This window comes from Mobula birostris, chromosome 26 (assembly GCF_030028105.1).
Source record: "Mobula birostris isolate sMobBir1 chromosome 26, sMobBir1.hap1, whole genome shotgun sequence".
In the NCBI taxonomy this organism is placed as follows: Eukaryota; Metazoa; Chordata; class Chondrichthyes; order Myliobatiformes; family Myliobatidae; genus Mobula; species Mobula birostris.
In genome coordinates, this window is record NC_092395.1 from 10,250,023 (window position 1) to 10,275,592 (window position 25,570).

General features: G+C 46.6%; 1 long non-coding RNA gene across 1 annotated transcript; it reads left to right on the forward strand.

Annotated features, from left to right (window-relative positions):
• The first annotated feature begins 2,290 nt into the window (after positions 1 to 2,290).
• LOC140188138 (uncharacterized) lies at positions 2,291 to 24,850 on the forward strand. The gene is made up of 3 exons (XR_011883225.1): positions 2,291 to 2,414; positions 8,514 to 8,569; positions 24,568 to 24,850. It is a non-coding gene; the product is annotated as an uncharacterized lncRNA (long non-coding RNA).
• The last annotated feature ends 720 nt before the right edge of the window (positions 24,851 to 25,570 follow it).

The window sequence follows — 25,570 nt, forward strand, 5'->3', positions numbered from 1 at the left end:
AGCCGTCTAGACTCTGTCTTGCCACTGGACCCAGATGGGAATTGGGAAGAGAGAGTGAGCCTGACGCTGCGCAACTCTCCCTCACTTAAATCCAAATCACGCACTAGTCTCAACACCATCATAATGGTGTCGAGGTCCTCATCGATGTCAACAATGGACGAACAACCAACCAATTCTGATAGTGACACCCAAGTTCAAAAGGATGACATCGATCATTAAGGATTCCCATCACAGAGGACATGCTCTCTTCCCAGTTCTACCTTCAGTGAGCGGGTACAGGAGCCTGAAATCACACACTCAACATTTTATGAACAAATTTTTCCCTGTTGCCATTAGATTTCATGAAGTCATTAATTCGTCATGTGCATGGTGTATGACGTGGGTGATCATGGTTGTTCTACAACCATGGTCGTTCTTGGCAAATTTTTCTCTAGAAGTGGTTTGCCATTGCCTTCTGGGCAGTGTGTTTACAAGACAGGTGACCCTGGCCATTATCAATACTCCTCAGAGATCGTCTGCCTTGTGTCAGTGGTTGCATGACCAGGACTTGCTCCAGCTGCTCATACAACCACCACAGCCTGCTCCCATGGCTTCACCTGACCCCGATCGGGGGGGAGGGGGGTGCTAAGCAGGTGCCCAAGGGTGACCTGCAGGCCAGCGGAGGGAAGGAGATGCCTTACACCTCCTTTGGTAGAGACGTATCTCCACACTGACACCCCTCATGGTCACAACACTTCACCTCAATATATTGCTTTCTTTTTGTACTATTTTAAAATGTATTTCTGTCTGTAATTTACAGATTTTTTAATGTCTTGCACTGTACTGCTGCCACAAAACAACAAATTTCACAGCATACGTCAGTGATTCTGACTCTGATTCAAAATGTGGGTCTCTTACGGTCTGAATGAGGGAGAAACACAGATGATACGTACAAGAAGACAGCAAATGAGGCATACTGGAGAAGTGGAGAGGGCAATAAAGCCACCGATGTTGGGATGATGTAAGGGAGAGAGAGACCGGCAGTGAGAGGGAAGGAAAATAAAATAGCTTCCTGAGGCAGAGAGAGTTGGATGGACAGATGCACGCACAAAATGCTGGAGGAACTCAGCAGGCCAGGGGGCATCTGTGGAAAAGAGTACAGTCAATGTTTTGGGCCGAGACCCTTCAGGTCCTGCTGTACTCTTTTCCACAGATGCTGCCTGGCCTGCTGAGTCCTTCCAGCATTTTGTGTGTGTTGCTCGGATTTCCAGCATCTGCAGACTGTCTTTTGTTTGTGATTGGATAGATAGAATCAGGATCGTTTAATGTCATCTCCAGCACACAAACATAAAGGAGAATTGGATAATTGTTACTCTGGATCCAATGCAGCACAAAAAACACAATAAGATAGAGAATCCAATAATAAAAAACAATAAATATAAATACTTAAGATAGCTTATATTCATGGTTTGATTATATGTAGCTCAAGTGAGACTAGGTAAAGAGTGTCTGCACATAAGGTAGGTGTTCCCAACCTGTTTTATGTCTTGGACCAATACCATTAAGCAAGGGGGTCTGTGGACACCAGACTGGGAACCCTTGATGTAAGGTGACTTAGGTGGATAGATAGAAATAGAGAGAGAGTGAGAGAGAAGGAGCGAGTGAGAAACTGAAAGAAAATTGAACGAGGACATATGCAATAAAAAAAATTCAGGCAAATAAGGAAGGAAAGATGAGAAGAAGAGGAACTTGGAAAATGAGGGGAGAGGCGGAGGGTAACGGAGGGAGGGATAGAGGAGGAGACAGTAGATCGGGAGGGAGAGGATATGCAGACGGAGGGAGAGATGGTGTAAGACAGAGGGTGGGGATAAGGAGCGGGCAGGAGAAGGGGAGAGAGGGGGAGTGATATATTAAGACAGGGTCAGGCTGAACTTTAGGTAATGTGAAGCAGAACGTGAAATATAAGGAGAGAAAGAATCCGAATCAGAATCAGGTTTATTATCACCGGCATGTGTCGTGAAATTTGTTAACTTAGCAGCAGCAGTTCAATGCAATACATAATATAGAAGAAGAAAAAATATTAAAAAGTAAAAAGAAAGCAGCCATTATGGAATAATAAACAATGTTAGAGTTTAGGGGTTAAAGTGGCTCTCACACTGAAATGGTTTTCCAGAGCCTCAGCACTAAACATGTAGCTAAGATCATGGATGAAGCTGGACACGTTTCTGTGGTCTAGTCCGGTTGTTCACCATGATGGCGGGTTACACTGCCACCAACTGGCCGGACAGGGGAAGCACACCCATCACGTCAATCTCCAATGTTTAATAATCTGCGCAACACACACAAAGGGCTGGAGGAACTCGTCAGGCCAGGCAGCATCTGTGGAAAAGAGTCGATGTTTTGGGCCAAGACTTTCATCAGGACTGGGGTAAAAGGTGAGAGGTCAGGACTAGAAGGTGGGGGGGGGGAGGAGAGGAAGAAGTACAGGGTGGTAGGTGACACACACAAAATGCTGGAGGAACTCAGCAGGCCAGGCAGCATCTGTGGAAAAGAGTACAGTTGACGTTTCCGGCCAAGACTTTCATCAGGACTGGGGTAAAAGGTGAGGTGTAGAGTTAAAAGGTGGGGGGGAAGGGAGAAACACAAGGAGATTGGTGAAACCTGGAAGGAGATGGGTGAGGTAAAGAGCTGGCAAGTTGATTGGTGAAAGAGATACAGGGGGAATCTACCAGGAGAGGACAGAAGGCCATGGAAGGAAGAAAAAGGGGGAGGAGCACCGGAGGGAGGCGACTCAGTAGGCAAGGAGATAAGGTGAGAGAGGGAATAGGGGAGAGGGTGAAGGACTTCGGGGGGGGGGCATTACCAAAAGTTCAAGAAATCGATGTTCATGCCATCAGGTTGGAGGCTGTATATCCCAGACGGAATATAAGGTGTTGTTCCTCCAGCCTGAGTGTGGCCTCATCGAGACAGTTGAGGAGGCCATGGATTGACATATCGGAATGGGAATGGGATTGGGGAGTGGAATTAAAATAGGTGGCCACTAGAAGATCCTGCTTCTTCTGGTGGACAGAGCGTAGGTGCTCGGTGAAGTGGTCTCCCAATCTACGTTGGGTCTCACCGATATACAGGAGGCCACACCAGGAGCACTGAACACAGTAAATGACCCCCATTTTAAGTGCCAGGAGGGAGATCAGTGGGGTGGGATAAATGGACAAGGGAATCAGGTAGGGAGTGATCCCTGCAGAAAGCAGAAAGTGGGGGGAAGGGAAAGATGTGCTTGGTGGTGGGATCCCACTGGAGATGGCGGAAGTTCTGGAGAATCATGTGCTGTATGAAGAGGCTGGTGAGGTGGTAGGTGAGGACAAGAGGAACCTTATTCCTAAGGGTGGCGGAAGGATGGGGTGAGAACAGATGTGCATGTAATAGAAGAGATGTGGCTGAGGGTATCGTTGATGGTGGAGGAAGGGAAGCCCCTTTCTTTGAAAAAGGAGGACAACTCCTTCATCTGGAATAAAAAGCCTCATCCTGAGAGCAGATGCAGCAGAGATGGAGGAAGTGAGAGAAGGGGATGATGTTTTTACAAATAACAGGGTGGGAAGAGATATAGTCCAGGTAGCTGTGAAAGTCCATGGGTTTATAATAAAGATCAACAGACAAGCTATCTCCAGAGATAGAAAAAGAGTGATCAAGAAAGGGGAGGGAGGTGTCAGAAATAAACCAGGTAAGTTTGAAGGCAGAGTGGAAGTTGGAGGCAAAGTTGATGAAGTCAACGAGCTCCATATGGGTGCAGGAAGCAGTACCAATGCAGTCATTGACGTAGCATAAGAAAAGTGTGGGACGGTCACCAGTGAAGGTTTGGAACATAGACTGTTCCATGTAGCCGACAAACAGACGGGCATAGCTGAGACCCATGCGAAAGCTCATGGCTACACTTTTTGTTTGAAGGAAGTGGGAGGAGCCAAAGGAGAAATTATTTAGAGTGAGGACAAATTCGGCGAGACCGAGGAGAGTGGTAGTGGAGGGGAACTGGTTGGGTCTGGTGTCCAGAAAGAAACAGAGAGCTTTGGGGCATTCCTGGTGGGTGGAGGTGTACAGGGACTGGACATCCATAGTGAAAATAAGATGTTGGGGGCCAGGGAACTTGAAATTATTGAAAAGATCCAGAGTGTGTGAAGTGTCATGGATGCAGGTAGGAAAGGATTGACTAGGGGGGATAAAACAGAGCTGAGATGTGCAGACATGAATTCAGTAGGGCAGGAATAAACTGAATCAATGGGTCTACCTGGTCCAGCAGGTTTGTGGATCTTGGGCAGGAGGTAGAAACCAGAGGTGCAGGTTAAGGGAACTATGAGGTCAATGGCAGTGGTTATGAGATCCCCAAAGCAAATAAGGTGAGTGATGGTGTGGGAGACAATGGCCTGGCGATCCGTAGTGGGGTCCTGTTCGAGGAGTAAGAAAGAGAAGGTGTCTGCGGGTTGCCGCTGAGCCTCAGCAAGGTAGATGTCAGCAATTCCCTCGTTCATTTGTCCCTCCCCACCAATCTGCTTCCTGACGTTTATCCTTGCAAGCGGAACAGATGCTACACCTGTCCCTACACCTCCTCCCTCACTACCATTCAGGGCCCCAAACACTCCTTCCAGGTGAGGTGACACTTCACCTGTGAGTCTGTTGAGGTCATTTACTGTGTCCGGTGTGGCCTCCTGTATATCAGTGAGACCCAACGTAGACTGAGCACCTACACTCTGACTGCCAGAAGAAGCAGGATCTCCCAGTGGCCACCCATTTTCATTCCACTTCCCATTCAAAGGTTTCAAAGATACATTCAATGTCAGAGGAATGTATGCAATATACATCCTGAAATGCTTTTTCTTCGCAAACATCCATGAAAATAGAGGAGTGCCCCAAAGAATGAATGACAGTTAGAACCCCAAAGTCCCCCCCAGCTCTACCCTCCCACGCATAAGCGGCAGCGAGCAACAATTCCCTCCTCCCCCCATCGACAAAAGGAAGCATTGGCACCCGCTACCGGGCACGCAAGCGTCAGCAAGGCAACAGCAAAGACACAGACTTGCAGTACTCCAAAAACTTAGCGTTTCACCCGGCATTTGACATACCTCAGGCTCTCTCTCTCCCTAATAAGGGAAAGAAAGAGGAGTCTCTGTTTTCACAGCGAGAGGGAAGACACAACAACAACTCACTGGTTTACGATGTTAAGAGTGCACCACCTCGCTTTTTTTTAGAAACATAGAAAACATACAGTACAATACAGGCCCTTCGGCCCACAAAGCTGTGCCGAACATGTCCCTACCTTAGAACTACCTAGGTTTTACCCATAACCCTCTATTTTTCTAAGCTCCATGTAGCCATCCAGGAGTCTCTTAAAAGACCCTATCATTTCCCCCTCCACTACCGCCGCCAGCAGCCCATTCCACGCACTCACCACTCTCTGCGTAAAAAACTTCCCCCGATATCTCCTCTGTACCTAATTCCAAGCACCTTAAAACTATGCCCTCTCGTGCTAACGATTTCAGCCCTGAGGAAAAGCCCTTGACTATCCACATGATCAATGCCTCTCATTATCTTGTACACCTCTGTCAAGTCACCTCTCATCCTCCGTCGCTCCAAGGAGAAAAGGCCAGGTTCACTCAACCTATTCTCATAAGGCATGCTCCCCAATCCAGGTAACATCCTTGTAAATCTCCTCTGCACCCTTTCTATGGTTTCCATGTCCTTCCTATAGTGAGGTGACCAGAACTGAGCACAGTACTCTTAGTGGGGTCTGACCAGGGCCCTATATAGCTGCAACATTACCTCTCGGCTCTTAAACTCAATCCCACGATTGATGAAGGCCAATGCACTGTATGCCTTCTTAACCACAGAGTCAACCTGCGTAGCAGCTTTGAGTGTTCTATGGACTCGGACCCCAAGATCCGTCTGATCCTCCACACTACCAAGAGTCTTACCATTAATACTATATTCTGCCATCATATTTGACCTACCAAAATAAACCACCACACACTTATCTGGGTTGAACTCCATCTGCCATTTCTCAGCCCAGTTTTGCATCCTATCAATGTCCCATTGTAACCTCTGACAGCCCTCCACGCTATCCACAACACCCCCAACCTTTGTGTCATCAGCAAACTTACTAACCCATCCAACACACCTCAAAGTTGCTGGTGAACACAGCAGGCCAGGCAGCATCTCTAGGAAGAGGTACAGTCGACGTTTCAGGCCGAGACCCTAGGGTCTAGGCCTGAAACGTCGACTGTACCTCTTCCTAGAGATGCTGCCTGGCCTGTTGTGTTCACCAGCAACTTTGATGTGTGTTACTTGAATTTCCAGCATCTGCAGAATTCCTCGTGTTTGCGTTACTAACACATCCCTCCGTTTCCTCATCCAGGTCATTTATAAAAATCACAAAGAGTAAGGGTCCCAGAACAGATCCCTGAAGCACACCACTGGTCACCGGCCTCCATGCAGAATATGACCCGTCTACAACCACTCGTTGCCTTCTGTGGGCAAGTCAGTTCTGGATCCACAAAGCAATGTTCCCTTGGATCCCATGCCTCCTTACGTTCTCAATAAGCCTTGCATGGAGTACCTTATCAAATGCCTTGCTAAAATCCATATACACTACATCTACGGCTCTACCTTCATCAATGTGCTTAGTCATATCCTCAAAAAATTCAATCAGGCTCGTAAGGCACGACCTGCCTTTGACAAAGCCGTGCTGACTAATGATATTATGCTTCTCCAAATATTCATAAATCCTGCCTCTCAGGATCTTCTCCATCAACTTACCAACCACTGAAGTAAGACTCACTGGTCTATAATTTCCTGGGCTACCCCTACTCCCTTTCTTGAATAAGGGAACAACATCCGCAACCCTCCAATCCTCCAGAACCTCTTCCATACTCATTGAAGATGCAAAGATCATTGCCAGAGGCTCAGCAATCTCCTCCCTTGCCTCCCACAGTAGCCTGGGGTGCATCCAGTCCGGTCCCAGTGACTTATCTAATTTAAAAACGCAAACACGAGGAAATCTGCAGATGCTGGAATTTCAAGCAACACACACAAAAAGTGCTGGTGAACACAGCAGGCCAGGCAGCATCTATAGGAAGAGGTACAGTCGACGTTTCGGGCCAAGACCCTTCGTCAGGACTAACTGAAAGAAGAGATTCCCTGACAAAGGGTCTCGGCCCGAAATGTCGACTGTACCTCTTCCTATAGATGCTGCCTGGCCTGCTGCATTCACCAGCAACTTTTGTGTGTGTGACTTATCTAATTTGATGCTTTCCAAAAGCTCCAGTACATCCTCTTTCTTAACAACTACATTCTCAAGCTATTCAGTCCACTACAAGTCATCCCTACGATCGCCAAGATCCTTTTCTGCAGTGAATACTGAAGCGAAGTATTCATTAAGCACCTCTGCTATTTCCTCCGGTTCCATACACACTTTTCCTTGTCGCACTTGATTGGTCCTATTCTCTCATGTCTTATCCTCTTGCTCTTCACATACTTGTAGAATGCCTTGGCTTAATCCTGTCCACCAAGGCCTTCTCATAGCCCCTTCTGGCTCTCCTAATTTCATTCTTAAGCTTCTTCCTGCTAGCAAGTCACGAGTCTCTGGGCACACAGCCGCAGATATTCTGACTCCCCCGACGACACACGGGTCTCCTGTCGTGACACCGACCCTTGATCTGCCCGTCTCCAGAGCCCCGAGATCCTAGGCTTCCAAAGCCGAGCCAATACTTAGGCCGAGCCCTTGGTGCGCCGAACAACGGCCAGTCATGAAACTCCGAGAGTGGGTCCCATTCCCGCAAAGAACCGAAGTCAGCGTGTAACTCCAGGTCAGGGTCTTTGAAAGAACCCTGAAAGGGAAAAATAGAGATATTAACGATGGAAATAGGGCTGTTTCCAAAGGTACAAGCAAAGGAGTCGCTGGTTCATCACTCCGCTCTGATATGTCTATCCACGGCCTCCTCGATGAGGCCACAATCAGGTTGGAGGAACAACAACTTATATTCCATCTGGGTAGCCTCCAACCTGATGGCATGAACAGTGACTTCTCAAACTTCTGGTAATGCCCCCCCACCCAACTCTTTCACCCTCTCCCCTTTTCCCGCTCCTTGCCTGCCCATCGCCTCCTTCTGGTCTCCTCCCCCTTTTGTTTCTTCCATGGCCTTCTGTCCTCTCCTGTTAGATTCCCTCTTCTCCAACCCTGTATCTTTCACCAATCAACTTCCCAGCTCTTTGTTTCACCCCTCCCCCTCCCGGTTTCGCCTGTCCCCACCTTGTGCGTCTCCATCCCCTCCCCCCACCTTTAAAATCCACTCTCATCTTTTTTCCTCCAGCCCTGCTGAAGGGTCTCGGCCTGAACTGTCGACAGTACCTCACCGATGCTGCCTGGCCTGCTGAGTTCCTCCAGCATTTTGTGTGTGTTGCTCGGATTTCCAACATCTGCAGACTTTCTCTTGTTTGTTGCAGAATCAGGATCACGTTTAAAGTCATGAAATTTGTTGTCTTTGCAGCAGCAGTACAATGCAATACATGAAAATAGAAGGGAAAAAAAACCCTGTGAATTATGGTAAGTATTATATTAAATAGTTAAATTAAATAAGTAGTGCAAAAATAGAAATTAAAAATTAATAAGGTAGTGTCCAAGGGTTCAATGTCCATTCAGAAATCAAATGGCAGAGGGGAAGAAGCTGTTCCTGAATCATTGAGTGTGTGCCTTCAGGTTCCCATACCTCCTTCCTGATGGTAGCAATGAGGACAAGGCATGACCTGGGTGATGGAGATCCTTAATGACAGACGCCGCCTTTTTGAGGCATCGCTCCTTGAAGATGTCCTGGATACTACGGAGACCAGTGCCCACGATGGAGCTGACTCAGTCTACAACTCTCAGCAGCTGGCTTTAGTTCTGTGCAGTAGCACCCCCAACACCAGACGGTGATGCAACCAGTTGGAATACTCTCCATATTTACATCGGTAGAAATTTACAAGTGGTTTTAGTGACATACCAAGTCTTCTCAAACTTCTAATGAAATATAGCCACTCTCGTGATTTACTTTCCACTTGAACCAGTCATGACACACTTTGCACATTTTCATTGCTCAACTTCTCCTTGAGGTCTGGAGGATTTTCTTTCACATTCTGAACGCATATTCTCAACACAATGTTGTGCTGACTGTATCAGTGTCAATACAAAGATATACACACAGTGGCCATTTTATTAGATACCTCCTCCTGTACCTAGTGAAGTGGCCATTGAGTGCATGTTCATGGTCTGCTGCTACTGTGGACTTCAAGGCTCGATGTGTGGTGCGTTCTGAGAAAGATATCCTTCTGCACACCACTGTTGTAACAGGTGGTTATTTGAGTTACTGTCATCTTCCTGTTAGCTTGAAACAATCTGGCCATTCTCCTCTGACCTCACTCAGCAACAAGGTATTTTTACTCTCAGAACTGCTCCTCACAGGATTTTTTTTTTTGTTTCTCACACATCTCTCTGTAGATTCCAGACACTGTTCTGGGTGAAAATTCTAGGAAGTCAGCAGCTTCTGAGATACTCAAACCACCCCATCTGGCACCAACAATCATTCCATGGTCCAAGTCACTTAGATCATATTTCTTCCCCATTCTGATGTTTGGCCTCAACAACAACTGAATCTCTTGACCATGCATGCATGCTTTTATGCTTTGAGTTGCTGCCACGATTGGCTGATTAGATATTTGCATTAACAAGCAGGTGTACAGGTGTACCTAATAAACTGTCCCTTTTGCCTGCATTTTTTAAATTTCAGAAAATACTTTATTCAAAAATAAAATTATTTACAATAAACCATTCAATAACTTTCCATCCTTTACATACGTTTCCATTATGGTCTGTACATATCCATACTTATGGCCACCCATGTGGCCCTCCAGTTGTTCACCTTACCACATCATTGTTGAAGGCTATACTCCCCGCCACCCGACCCCTCCCACTCCCGCGGGTGGAGAAACCTATACTGTGGTCCTTCCCCACCGGGCCCTTGCGGTGTCTGCACCAAGTTTCAGTGCGTCCCTCAGCACGTACTCCTGCAGCCGAGAGTGTGCCAGTCGGCAGCATTCTCCCGCGGACATCTCCATGTGCTGGTAGATCATCAAGTTTCGGGCTGACCAAAGAGCGTCTTTCACCGAGTTGATGATCTGCCAGCAGCACCGGATGTTGGTCTCCGTGCGCGTCCCCGTGCGCCTCCCTTTTGCTTTTTTTTTCCAAAAATACTTTATTCAGAAATATTACAAAATAAAAATAATTACATACAAGAAAAGAAAACCATTCGTTGACTGTGAGTCCTTATTCAATACAGTTATTAACAATAAAAATTTTGCGTTGACTCTGTTCATTTACAAATGAAAGATGTTTACAGTAAATCATGCGTTTACTCTCAACCCTTGGTCAAGAGTTAAGACTTATTAACAATCAAAATTTTCAACAATAAAGGCAGGCAATGGCTCTAATACTTTCCCAAATTAACAATTCCACCCACTCCTTGGGCACCATGTTGATTATCTGTCCACACCACTGATGAGGGTAGGTCTCCTCCCCACCCAACCTCTCCCTCTCCTACGGGTGATGAACGTTAAACTGTGGTCCTTCCCCACCGGGCCTTTGCGGTGTCTGCACCGAGTTTCAGTGCGTCCCTCAGCACGTACTCCTGCAGCCGAGAATGTGCCAGTCGGCAGCATTCTCCCACGGACATCTCCATGTGCTGGTAGATCATCAAGTTTCGGGCTGACCAAAGAGCGTCTTTCACCGAGTTGATGATCTGCCAGCAGCACCGGATGTTGGTCTCCGTGTGCGTCCCCGGGAACAGCCCGTAGATCAGAGAGTCCTCTGTCACGCAGCTGCTGGGGATGAAACGTGACACTAGCCCGTCCATCCTCCTCCACACCCTCTTTGCGAACTGGCAGTGTGCAAAGAGGTGGGTCACAGACTCCTCCTCACTGCAGTCCTCCCGTGGGCAGTGGGGTGCGGAGATGACGTTCCGGGCGTACAGGAGGGCTCTGACTGGGAGGGCCCCTCTCACCGCCAGCCAGGCGAGGTCTTGGTGCCTGTTGGTGAGATCTGGCGATGAGGCATTTTGCCAGATGAACTGGACAGTCTGCTCAGGGAACCACCCCACTGTGTCCATCACGTCCTTCTCCTGCAGTGCCTGCAGGACACTTCGTGCCGACCACTGCCTGATGGGTCAAGTCTGCTCTGGGACAGGTGATCCACCCGGACCAAACCTGTGCTGTACCGGGCAGGAAGATCTCAGACAGCCTCGCGCTGCTGAGGGACACCATCGCCTACGTGCAGGACAGGGGGGTGGACGCCTGCCTGGTCAGCTTGGACCAGGAGAAAGCCTTCGACAGGATATCGCACACGTACATGGCGGACGTGCTCTCCAAAATGGGATTTGGGGAGGGAATCCGGAATTGGATCAGACTGCTCTACACAGACATCCGTAGTGCAGTCCAGGTCAACGGGTGGGAAACAGACAGCTTCCCCATCAGGTCTGGAGTCAGGCAGGGCTGCCCCCTCTCCCCTGTCTTGTTTGTCTGCTGCATAGAACCCTTTGTGGAAGCCATCAGGAGGGATGAGGGCATAAGAGGGGTGACGCTGCCAGGCAGTGGAGGGACCCAAGTGAAAACTTCCCTGTACATGGACGACGTCACCGTCTTCTGCTCTGATCCGAGGTCAGTTCGCAGGTTGATTGGCACCTGCGAACAGTTCGAGCTAGCGTCGGGGGCCAGGGTCAACCGCACAAAGAGCGAAGCCATGCTCTTTGGCAACTGGCCCGACCGATCCAGCGTCCCCTTCACCATCAGGTCCGACCACGTGAAGGTGTTGGGGATTTGGTTCGGAGGGGCTGAGGCGTGCAACAAGAACTGGCAGGAGCGGACTGCCAAGGTGAAACAGAAACTGGGACTGTGGGGAGGGCGCTCCCTGTCGATAACGGGCAAGAACCTGGTCATCAGGTGTGAGGTGCTCTCAGGGCTGCTGTACTTGGCGCAGGTCTGGCCCGTCCCCCGCTCCTACAGCTCGGAAATCACCCGAGCTGTCTTCAGATTCGTCTGGGGATCCAAGATGGAGCGGGTGAGACGGACCGCCATGCACAAGTCCCTGGACAACGGGGGCAAGAACGTCCCCAATGTCGCCCTCACCCTGATGGCCAGCTTCGTATGTGGCTGCATCAGGTTGTGTGTAGAGCCCAGGTATGTGGGCACCAAGTACCACTATGTGCCCAGGTTCTACTTGTCACCCTGGCTACGAAGGATGGGTCTGGCCCCACTCCCACGCAACGCCCCAGTCAGCTGGTCGTTGCCGGCATACCTATCCCACGTAGCAAAGTTCTTCCAGGAGAACGCCTTTGACCACAAGCCCTTTTGCATGCATTAGGCCTATATCACTCTACTCCTGTCCACATGGCTGTCTGAATTCCTATTAAAGATTGTAATTATATCTGTCTCCACTCCTCTTTAAGCATCTTGTTCCAGATACAGTATTCGTTTCTCGTTCACTGTAAATATCACACTTTACTCTGCATTTTGTTATTGTTTCCCCTTGTACTACCTCAATGCGCTGTTGCAATGGACTGATTAGTATGAACAGTATGGAAATGAACCCTTTTCTGGTTGGCTGCCAGTGCCAGGGTCTGTGTTGGGACCAATTCTTTTTATGTTATATGTTAATGATTTGGAAGATGGAATTGATGGCTTTGTTGCAAAGTTTGCAGACAATATGAAGATAGGTGAAGGGGCAGGCACCTTTGAGAAAGGCGACAGAAGGACAGACAGATTAGAAGAATGGGCAAAATTGGCCAATGGAATAGAGTGTTGGGAAGTGTATGGTTATGCACTTTGGTAGAAGAAATGAAAGTGTTGGATATTTTCTAAATGGAGAGAAAATACAAAAACTGGGGTGCAAAGGGCAGGGCTGGACTTTAGGCAGGGCTAGGCTGGGCTGCAGCCCAGGGGCCCAAAGTAGGTCGCTATCATCATGGCGGACAAAAAAAAACGAGAGTGGAGCACAGAAAAGAAAAAAGAAACAAGAAAAAGCGGACCATGAGAAAGAAGCATTAAAAAAGACATTGAAATTGACAGAATTCTTTAAACCTGTTCTCGACGATGCAGCAGTACCATCGCTCTTGTCACAGTCTGAGACCGGTGGACAAATGGAGACTTGTTCAACAGTTAGCGCTAGCACCAGCGTTAGCACAGGACCACTGTCCTTGCCACAGTCAGCAGCTAACGTTGAAGAGGCAGAGAGCATGACTTTGGGATTCCCGACCACAGGGGCCTCCGAACAACCAAGTCGGGCCGCCATTAATGTTAACATTACTGCTACTGAGGATCCTTACAGCGCTGATCCTGCTCGCTGGGGAAAGGAAACGTTCGATGATTCAGTCCGAGCGTACTGGGCTAAGAAAAGGCCGGAGTCCTGCCAGAATAAGGATGTGGATATCAAAGCTTCGGAACGAGTATACAAACAGCAGCGTCATTTTTTCTCCAAATTTCACTTCAAACGCAAGCTGGTAAATGGTGAGTACATATCAAGGCAATGGCTCTTACATTCCCCTCCCACCGGCTGTGTGTTTTGTTTTGCGTGCCGCATCTCCAGTGATGGTAACTGTCAGTCCATCTTCCAAACTGGCTTTAGCAACTGGAAACATGCCGCTGAGCGCATAGGAGAGCGTGAAAATAGCGAACACCACAGGAAAACGATACTGACCTATGTTACACTAGCATCTGACAGCGGAAGAATAGATACAGAACTGCAAAAGCAGTTCGAGTCAGAGTGCGTCTACTGGACCGACGTATTGAGAAGAGTGTTGGTGGTTGTGAAGTTTTTGGTCAAGAGAGGACTGGCTATCCGAGGCTCCAGTGACATATTTGGCAGGCCTGATAACGGCAACTACATAGGCTCAGATCCACAATGGGACAGGACAGGCTGAGTTATTTTACTCTGATGTCACTTGAAAGTTTAATTTGTTCAGAAACTGAATTTTAGTGATCTGATCAAGGACTTTGCTGCAAAGAAGTCCAGAAGAACTAGGCTTTAATTTTGAAAAACAAGCATCTGACTTTGTAAATATCTAGGCTTGTGTGTCAGTGCTGTTCCTGTTTCTGTGGCAATAGGCTAATAGTTGACTGTTTACAATCTTAGTAAGTAATAAGTGGTCTTTACTCTGCAAGCCACACAGCACAGCAATAAGTTAGTATGTACTAGATCTCATTTTTCAAAAGGATTGTTGGAGTATTGTCAAGTTTCCTAGTTTACCATAGTGCCATCCCTCTTGGCCTTTTTGTCTCTCATTTCCATTTTACTTTCTCAGAACACACGGTTGAGAAAAACACCTAGATAAAAATGCTTTGGCATTGTTTGAGAAATAAGGCCTACGGTATGTGCAGCAATAGCTAAATAAAGATTTAAGATTGGGTACATCATACTTCATCTCCCTCATAACTTTACTAAGCCAACTAAGCCCGGGTCAATTTTTGAGTGCTTTAGATGCAGATTCAAACTAAGAAACTGCATTACTTTCTGTCCTCCTTCTTAAGGCCTGTAAGTTTATAGCCTACGTATTGTACTAAACGAATATCTTGGTCCACAGCCTTGATATGTAGACAAGTAAGACCTTTGCTCTTGTTCTTGCCTTTTTTTGCTTAGTACAGCAGCATTTTACGGTGTCGGCAGGGGCCCATCAGAGCCTCCAGCCCAGGGGCCCCAACCCCACTAAAACCGGCCCTGGCAAAGGGACTTGAGAGCCCTTGTGGCATATTCGCGAAAGGTTAAATTGTAGGTTGAGTCTGTGATGAGGAAGGCAATTGCAATGTTAGCATTCATTTTGAGAGGACGAGAATATAAAATATATAGAATATATCAGTATTTATCACTCTTCCTAAGAAAGCTGGAGCAACAGAATGTGAGTTATATAGGACCACAAGTTTAATGAGTCATATCACCAAGATACTTCTAAGAATTTTGATGGCAAGAGCTAAAAGTAAGATACAAGCTGAAACAGGCAAAGAATAATGTGGTTTTGTGAAAGACAAAGGTACAAGAAACTCAATATTGATGTTAAGGATACTATCAGAATGAGCTATTGAAGTGCAAAAAGATTTGTTTGTTTGTTTTATCGACTACACAAAAGCATTTGATAAAGTGAAGCACAATAAGTTATTTGAAATATTACAGAAAACTCTAGATCTAGATTCGAAAGACCTCTGCCTAATCAGAAATCTGTACTGGGAAGAAACTGCCGCTGTAAGAATAGATGGAGAAGTGAGTCAGTTTATGAAAATCAAGAGAGGCGTTAGACAAAGGTGTGTTTTCTCCCCTGATTTATTTAATGTGTACAGTGAAACAATATTACAAAAAATAAGAGACATCTTTGGAATCAAAGTTGGTGGTGAAAGCATCAATAATTTCAAATATGCAGATGACACTGTGTTAATTGCAAGTATGGAGGAAGAACTACAAAACTTACTTGATATAATTGTTGAAGAAAGTGCAAAAATGGGTCTATCTATCAATTGCAAAAAGACAGAATGTATGGTGATATCCAAAAAGAAGGAGAATCCTATCTGCAAGCTGAGAATAAATGGGGAAGACATAAAACAAGTACAGAACTTTTGCTGCTTAGGAAGCTGGGTGACATCAGATGGCAGGTGCGACTTGGACATCAAAAGAAGAATAGGGATGGCAAAAGACTCCTTTACGAGAATGAAGAGTATACTGACCAATACTAAACTAGGCATGACAACCCGCCTCAGAGTACTGAAATGTTATGTCTATCCAGTTATGTTATATGGCTCTGAATGTTGGACAATATCTAGTAACATGAGGAAACGAATTGTAGCAGCAGGGATGTGGTTTTTGAGGAGGATGCAAAGAATATTATGGACGAAACGAATATCTAACGAGGATGTCATGAACAGAGCAAACACAAAAAAAGAAATAATGTATGAGATCATGAAAAAGCAACATAACTTCATTGGACATGTGATTAGGAAAGAGGAGTTAGAATGCACGGTAATTATGGGAAAGATTGAAGGGAAGAAAGCAAGAAGAAGACAAAGACAAATGATGGAGACAGCAGCCAGAGAATTGGAAATGAATACCAATGAATTGATCCACTTGACCCGAAAGAGGAGTGTGTGGGCCGTGGCAGTCACAGCTCAAACTGGGCACGGCACCTGATGATGATGATGATGATGATGAGAATATAAAAGCAAGGATGTAATGTTGAAACAGCCTCTCCGGTGAAATGATATCGTATTTGTTAAATAGGGGGCCGTGGATAATTCTGATTTGATGGAGACAGCCGTGAGAAGCACGGAGGAACATCTGGAGAAACTTCTGAAATGCCCGGTTCGCTGCCGCTGCTGCTGTGTGATTGAGAATCTCCTGAGGAAAGGCCCCAGATCCTTGGCTTTGTTTGCTGCTGGCGGCCGGAGCTGGGGTCGAAGCGCTCGGCAGAGATGGTGCTCGGTGCTCAGTGTCGGAGGGCTGGTCGGAGGCTCGAAGTTTTCCGACGACTCAGAGTCGGATTGTGGTTGGGCATGGCAGGGAGAGTTTTCTTCCTTCTCCCGTCTGCGTGAGATGTGGGACTTTCGAGAGACTTTGAACATTTTTTACCATGCTCATGGCCTGTTCTTCATCAAGTTACAGTATTGCTCGCACTGTTGTAACTATATGTTATAATTATGTGGTTTTTGTCAGTTTTTTAGTCTTGGTCTGTCTTGTGTTTCTGTGATATCACACTGGAGCAAAATTGTATCATTTCTTAATGCATGCATTACTAAATGACACTAAAACAGGACTGTGTGTCCTCATAATCTAATCTAAAAACTTTATAAAGCACTGCTGAGAGCTCACTTGGAGTATTGTGTGCAGTCTTGGACACCTTGTCTTAGAACAGATGTGTTGTAACTGGAGGGGGTTCAAAAGCAGTTCATGAAAACGACTCCAAGATTGAATGGTTGGTCATATGAAGAGCGTTTGATGGCTTTGGGCCTTTATTCAATGGAATTAAGAAGAATGAGGGGTGACCTCATTGAAACCTATCAAATGTTGAAAGGCCTTGATAGAGTGGATGTGGAGAGGATGTTTCCTATGGTGGGAGAGTCTAAGACCAGAGAACACAGCCTCAGAATAGAGGGGCATTCTTTTAGAATGGAGATTAGGAGGAATTTCTTTTGCCAGAAAATGGTGACCCTGTGGAATTCTTTGCCACAGGCAGCTGTGGAGGCCAAGTCTTTACGTACATTTAAGGCAGAGGTTGATAGATTCTTAATTGGTCAGGAATAAAGGGATACAGGGAGAAGGCAGAAGATTGGGGCTAAGAGGAAAATTGGATCAGCCAAGATGAAATGGTGGATTAGCCTTGATGGGCTAAATGGCCTAATTCTGCTCCTATATCTTATGGTCTTATGGTAAGTGAATCTGGGGTCTACAGATCTCTTACCTAATGGTTTTGGTCCACGGCAGAAAAAAGTTTGGGAACCCCTGCAAGTCAGAGTCCAGATTATTCCCTTTTTTCGTAACCTTGAGTTAATAGAAACTTCTGCAAAGTAATAACCTCCAAGCTACTGAAATCTATCTGTTTTGTCATCCAGTTTACAGATTTAAAACGGCGAAAGACTTTTCCCAATCTACTGAAATCTGTCTGTTCTCTCAGCTCAGATCATCCAATTTACTGATGTAAAGGAGAGTATCGCTTCTTTACTCTTCAGACATTCCAAATAAGCAGCAGTATTCTGCTTGCAGAGAAGAACTGTCAGTCTTCTGTACAAGCCCAAAGCATGTTTTTAAGTTTTAGCAGTTGGTTTGATGTGGGTGATTTGCTGATTGAGATAACACTAGAACAGAACTGATAGGATCTACATTGCACTAGTTTAGAAGATGGAGGAACTCAGCAGGCCAGGCAACATCTATGGAAAAGAGTAAACAGTTGATGCTTCGGGCTGAAACCCTTCATCAGGATGCAGATTTCCAGCACCTGCAGATTCTCTCTTGTTTAAGATGTTGGAAGTGACTTTTTGCCAATGTCAAAGATACAATTTACTCACAAAATTTACAGTTTTACAAAACAGGACATGATTTTATCATGATTCACTGAGGAGATCCTTCGTTGGTTGGTGTCGATGGTGGATGTTGTGGCCTAGCTGTTTCAGTGCCACCAGTGGATACACAAGCCGGGGCAGTACAATACGGGGAGCAGGCTGTTCCCCGTGTAGCAGGCTCCCCCTCTCCACGCAGCTGTTGAATGCAAAGGAATGGCAGAGACCGATACAGTTTGGTACCAGCAACGTTACAAGAGTTGTCAGTCAGCACTCAACTCAACATTGGACTGCCTTAGAGATTCCAGCTCTGGAATTTTCCCTTGGGGTTTACTTCCAAAGCCTTCCCCATGAGTGGGTATAGCCAAAAGGCAGCAGAGGGTCCTACCGAAGGGTCTTGGCCCGAAACGACGATCAGTACGTTTTCCCATAAATGCTGCCTGGCCTGCCGAGTTCCTCCAGCATTTTGTGTGTGTTGCTTTGGATTTCCAACATCTGCAGATTTTCTCCAGTTTGTATTGGTGGTTTTCCTTCTCCTAGATGAGCTGCCAACCACGGCAGTCGGGCCCCATCTGCCCCATTATTCCCTCGATGTTATCAACGCAGCTTCTTACAACATTTGCAATATTTCAACATGGATTATTTGTTCTGGCCCATATACTTTAATTAGCTCAGAATGCAACTTTCCACATAAGATTGTACCTCCAGAGACATTCCTGAGGATAAATGCAGTGTAACAGTAGAAGCTGTTCTGTCGTGTAATGTAGCATCGCAACATTTTCAAGGCCACAGATATACATTGTCAAAAGAAACCAAATTCTGTTCCATCAAGACAGTAATCTGTGATGGGGAAATCATTGCAGGAAGTAGGTGTGATGTGGGCAGGAAGTGCATGCTGAAAACAAGTGTTGGTGTAGCAAGGAGGGTTTATATAATCAGACTTGGTTGTGCGGGCAGACAGAGAAACTGAACTGAAATGCTAGAGAGATCTCTTGATCTTGCAATCCGGCATAAAATGGTTGCTTATCACTGATACGATCACAAGTATAGAAAAGGGGTAAGATTGTGCCAACTGGAGACCCACCTCTGGAGTAAAACACTGAGAATGAAACTTATCAGATGAAAGGGTCTGGAGGTTGGAGGCCTGATGTCTATAAGCCTGAGAGTCCAGGGCCTGGAGGCGGCCTGTCCTGGGGTTGGAGGCCTGAGGTCTATAAGCCTGAGAGTCCAGGGCCTGGAGACGGCCTGTCCTGGGGTTGGAGGCATGTGTTGGAGGTGTGAGTGGGCGGGTGGATAGAAGGGTGAGAAAGGAGCTTGTTTTGCTGTTGCTTTGGTTTGTTTGTTGTGTTGTTCTGCTGAGCAGGGTGGGCACACTATGTTTGTGTCGTGATGTGTGGCAACACTTGCGGGCTGCCCCCAGCACATCCTTAGGTTGTTTTCTACTAATTGAGATACAGCACGGAATAGGTCCTTCTGGTTCTTTGAGCCCTGCCACCAAGTAACCCCCAATTTCACCCCAGCCTAACCCCAGGACAATTTTCAATAGCCAGTTAACCTACCAACTGGTACGCCTTTGGACTGTGGGAGGAAACTAGAGCACCCAGAGAAAACACACATGTTCCAAATGGAGGATGTCCAGACTCTTTTAAGAGGACGCTGGGAATGAACTCTGAACTCCCGATGGTCCAAGCTGAAATTGCGTTGCGCTAACCAAGACGCTACCATGGTACCATTTCGGTTGTTAACACAAATGAGGCACTTCATTGCAGCACACAAGATGCTGGAGGAACTCAATGAGTCAGGCAGCATCTGTGGTGAGGAATGAACGTTCGATGCTTCGGGCCGAGACCCTTCATCGGAACCGGAAAGGAAGGGGGAACATGTGGCATGTGATGCACTTCACTGTACAAAGGTTCATTTGTTATCAAAGCATGTGTCCATATACAACTCTGAAACTTGTCTTCTCCAGATAGCCATGGAACGAAAAAGGAACATGAAAATCATTCAGAGAGAAACAACAAACCCCTTCCCACAAAAAAAATGGCAGCTTGATCACCAGCCCCCTCCAAAATCTCGCTGCCCCGCCACACAACAGAGAACAGAAACATTGGTCCCCAAAAAACAACCCCTTCTTCACACAAAAAAGCTAACAGAACTTCAATCCCCAAATGTCCTCCCCTCACACAACAAAATGGAAAAGGAACAGGTGATAAAAAAAACACAGGATATAAAAACCACAAGTCTGAACGAAGTCCACAATCCATATGGTCCAATCCGCAAGCGCAGAACCACGATACTATCCTCCAATAACACCGACATTTATTGAAAGAGGGGGACACCACATGAGGCAGAGAGACCTACCCACCTGCCAACCACAGCAACAGGCCGCTCACAGACTCCTTCTTGGCAGCGATCAAAAGGCAGGCAGTCGGCACTGAACCGTCACTCGCCTTCTGCGTTCGCCTCAATATCTCAATCTTCCTCCACGCTTTAGTCTGTTTGCTTCAATGTACGTATGCTAAATAAATGAATCTGAACTGAATCTAAACAGGAAATATTTCTGTAGAACAGCCAATACTGCAAAATCTCCAGGACTATCTTGTGCTGTGTCATTGCTGTAGACTTAAAGCGGAGGTTGACAGATCCTTGATTGTTCAGGGCGTCAAAAGTTACGGTTGGGAAGGATAATGAATCAGTCATGATGGAATGGTGAGCAGACTGGTGAATGGTGAATGGCCTAATTCGGCTCCTATCTCAAGTGTAACAGGAAAGAAATTCCGGAAGTCACCCAAGGGATATTAAAAGTAGGAGGATAAGATTTTGCTTATTTTGTGATTCAGTATTATTTTTGCTGTGTGTATTCACTTCCTGTGATGTAGTCAAAAGGTTGAAAAAGCTTCCCTTGCATTGGGGATGACAGTCTTTCATTATGTGCTGCAAACAGTATTCCATGTCCTGAGAGAAATTCACAAGGGAAACATTAAAAGTAATGATATGGCGTCAGCATTCAGATCCATGCGCTGAAATGGAAGCTGTTGAGATTTTGTCCCGACTGCTCATCTTTCCCCAACTTCGGGGAAGTGAGTCAACAGTTGAAGAATACTTTTCATGGCAAACGTGGTACAACTATTGAAAAGGCAGCCATGGAAGTGAGGGGAGTCACAGCCACCCCCTGGGCCATCTCTATGTGATGACCTGGTTCCATAGATACCCATGGTACGAGAGGGCAAGATGCTAGCTGATCGAAGGGTCAGTGATCTCTGCATGTGGCTTGAAACAGACTCCTGAAGAACGCCTCTCCTCAGTGAAGAGAGCTGCTGTGAAACTGAACATGGCGGTACATCGGTCAGCACTCCTGTCTCACTCGGAGTCTCAGGGGCAGTTTTGGGGCCCTTATCTCAGAAAGGGTATGCTGACATTACCAGGGGTCCAGAGGAGGTCCCACGTATGAAACGAGGAGTGTTTGATGGCTCTGGGCCTGTACTCACTAGAGTTCAGAAAAAATAAGGGAGGGAGGGGAATATCATTGAGATCTGTCGAATATTGAGAGAGGGGATGTGGAGAGTGCGGGGCAGTCTAGGACCTGAGAGCACAGCTTCAGAATAGAAGGAACTCCCTTTCGAACAGAGATGAGGATGAATTTCTTTAGCCAGGGGCTGGTGAACCTGTGCCACAGACAGCTGTGGAAGCCAAGTCATTGGGTATATTTAAAGTGGAGGTTGACAGGTTCTTGATTTGTAAGGGCATCTAAGTTGCAGGGTGAAGGCAGGAGAATGGGGTTGAGAGGGATAGTAAATCAGCCATGATGGAATGTCAGAGCAGACTCGATGGGCTGAATGGCTTAATTCGAAAGATCTTATGGTCTCACAGCCCTATGTACAATTCCAACTTCCAGTTGTGTGTGTGTGTGTGTGTGTGTGTGTGTGTGTGTCTGTATGTATGTGTGCCGTGTGTGTTTGTCGTGTGTATGTGTGTTGTGTGTGTGTGTGTGTGTGTGTGTGTGTGTGTGTGCGCGCGTATCTGTGTCTGTGTGTGTGTATTGTGTGCATGTGTGTTGTTTGTGTGTTTTGTGTGTGTGTGTGTATCTGTGTGTGTGCGTGTGTGTGTGTGTGTCTGTGTGTCTGTGTGTGTCTGTCTGTGTGTGTGTGTGTGTGTGTGTGTGCGCGCGTCTGTGTGTGTGTGTGTATGTGTATTGTGTGCATGTGTGTTTGTGTGTTTTGTGTGTGTGTGTATCTGTGTGTGTGCGTGTGTGTATGTGTGTCTGTGTGTCTGTGTGTGTCTGTGTGTGTGTGTGTGTGTGTGTGTGTGTGTGCGTGTGTGTGTGTGTGTGTGTCTGTTTGTGTGTGTCTGTGTCTGTGTGTGGGGTGGAGTTTCTACACTATACCAGTCACCTGGTTGGTTCCCCTGTGCTCTGGTTTCCTCACACACCCCAGTCACACGTAAACAGAGTCACACATTGTTGCTTGCAAGATCTTGCTATGTACAAACATTTCCTATGTTACCAAAGACACTACACTCCAAAAGTACTTCATTGGCTGTGAGGAAAACCAAAGGTGCTACATAACTGTAAACCTTCCTTTGTGGAATGAGTGGGCATGGGCATGAGATATTAAAAAGCCACCTCTGGATGTTTCCCGAGGTGGGAGAGTCTAGGACCAGAGGGCACAGACTCAGAGTAGAGGAACATACCTTTAGAATGGAGATGAGAAGGAATTTCTTTAGTCAGAGGTTGATAAATCTGTAGAAATCATTGCCATAGATGGCTGTGGAGGCCAATCATTGGGTCTTCAGTGGATTCAGGTTAACCAGTCCATCTGCTTGGTCAGGATCCAGAAGTACAAGCAGTCGTCACGAACTGGGCTCTGCTCTGGTTGCAGTGATTGATCATGACTTCTGTGCCTTGCCACCCCATCTCCATGAAGCATCGCAGAACCGCCTTCCCGGCTGTTGGATCTGCCCAGTCCACCAGAGCCGGCCTCACATGTTGGAACAGGCATGTCCCTGTTTTTCCCGGGAGTGAGACTTGCCGGCTGCCCTCACCTGGTTTAGCCCCCCCCGTCAAAGCGGTGTGCTGGGGTGTGGTTGCTGTCATATGCAGGCAGCTACCTGGAGCCACAGGTGAGAGCTGAGTGTCTGGTGGGAACCAAAGGTGAGTGAGCTGCCCCAGAACAGACACGACAAGCCCGTTCACCAGTGGTGTTACCCCTCCATGGACACCCCATATATGGCATACACTGGATGAATTCTTCCATCAATAACTATTAGGAACTACTACACAGTTTTTATTGTACTGTAGTAGCATTAGTAGTGTTCGAATTAGTTCATTTATTTTTTATTCATTTTTATTTCATTTATTATTTCATTTCAATACATAATTTGTTACTCGGTGAAACGGTAGCTTGTCTTTTTATACCTTTCTAACTATTTCCATGAAACTTGGGCTAATTGGGGCAGCTGCTAATTGAGCCAAAATATACGAGTCCTGGGTGGCCGGGCAATTTCCAGGAGGTCACACGTCCACCTGGAAGTGATAACCGGAACGGTCTAACGTGTTCAACACAGCCGTCACGCAAGCACAAAAAAATGTGTGTGTGTGTCCAAGTCATTGCACAAAGGATAAATGGAGTTGATCAGCTGTTCTCCCATCCAAAAAAAATTGTGGGTTTAAGATGTAGCCCCAACCTGCAAAATCAAGACCCCCCCATTCCATACTGAACAAGTACCACTTTATGCCAGTTTGCTGGGGCATTGTTGGCATGCAGTGGTGGTGCTCGAGAGTGTGGCGACACTTACACATCATTGGATTGTGTAGGTTGTTAATGCAAATCTCATTTCCCCGTATGTTCCGGCGTCCATGTAATAAATAAAGCTGAATCTGCTGCTGCCTTTCTTACCAGCCGTGAAATGGAGACTTACGCTGGGTCAGATCTTACAGATCCCAGGCAGAGTTGCCAAGGGGTGTAAAAGAGGTGCCCCTGTGCCATAGGTTCTGCTCATGTTCCCTAATCAGACTACCTGGTCAATGTTACATTGTCGCTTGCTGGATCTTGCCAGTTACAAATGCTTCCTTTGTTACCATAGACACTACATTCTAAAAGTTCTTCATTAGCTGTGAAGAACATATCGGAGCTATATAAATGCAAACCTTTCTTTGTGGAGTGAGTGGGCTTTAGTAAATTATCCCTTAGGTACAATGACCGAGGGAATCAATGGGAAATTGAGAATAAGTTACAAGGAGGTGGTAGAAGTGGAGGAATGAAATGAATGGAATTGCTCCTTAGTAGCAGGCATGAACCCAATAGGCTGAATGGCCTCCTTCTATGACATGGTAGTGTAGCAGTTAGTGGCGCGCTTTATATAAATGGCTCTAAGTTCAGCGTTCAATTCCCGTGGCAGTCTGTAAGGAGTTTGTATATTTTCCCCGTGACTGTGTGGGTTTCCTCTGTGTGTTTGATTGACCATGATTGTTCTTGGCAAATTTTTCTACAGAGTGGTTTACCATTGCCACCTTCTGGACAGTGTCTTTACAAGACGGGTGACCCCAGCCATTATCAATACTCTTCAGAGATCGTCTGCCTGGCGTCAGTGGTCGCAGAACCAGGATTTGTGATATGACCATCCACCACCTGCTCCCATGGCTTCTCGTGACCCTGCTCGGAGGAGGAGTGACTGCAAGTGTTACACCTTGTCCAAGGGCGACCTGCAGACCAGCAGAGGGAGGAGCACCTTACACCTCCTTTGGTAGAGACATTTCTCCACACTGCCAGCTTAATAAACCAATACAAAAATTACTGTCTTCTCACAGAACTTTTGCTTTCGTCTGTCTATTTCCTTACTTCCTCAGAAACAATAATTAATAAATTCTGATTGGGAGGTCGGGGGGGCTACACTTTGCCCAAGGGTTACCTGCAGACTAGCGGAGAGAAGGAGTGCCTTACACCTCCTTTGGTAGAGATGCATCTCCACCCCTCCACCCCAACATGTTTTGATGTACATGTGACAAATAAAACTAATCTCTCTTAATTATAAGTTTGAGGAAAGTTTCTCTCACCTTGTCCCGACAGAATGGAAAATCATTGATTGATTTACATGATTACTTCGAGGTTGCTGCTGTCAACATAAATTGCAACGGCAGTGAGGTTAGTGACCAGTTAATGTTTACTTTAGTGTCGGATATGAAGGTTGACTGTCGGCTAAGGTACTGGGAGAACACCTCCTCCCTCACTACATTCAGGGCCCTAAACAGTGCTCCCAGATGAGGCGACATTTCACCTGTGAGTCTGTTGGGGTCATATACTGTCTCCGGTGCTCCCGATGTGGCCTCCTGTATATTGCTGAGACCCGATGTAGATTGGGAGACCACTTCGCCGAGCACCTACGCTCCGTCTGCCAGAAGAAGCGGGGTCTCCCAGTGGCCACCCATTTTAATTCCTCTTCCCGTTCCCATTCTGATATGTCCATCCATGGCCTCCTCCACCGTCATGATGAGGCC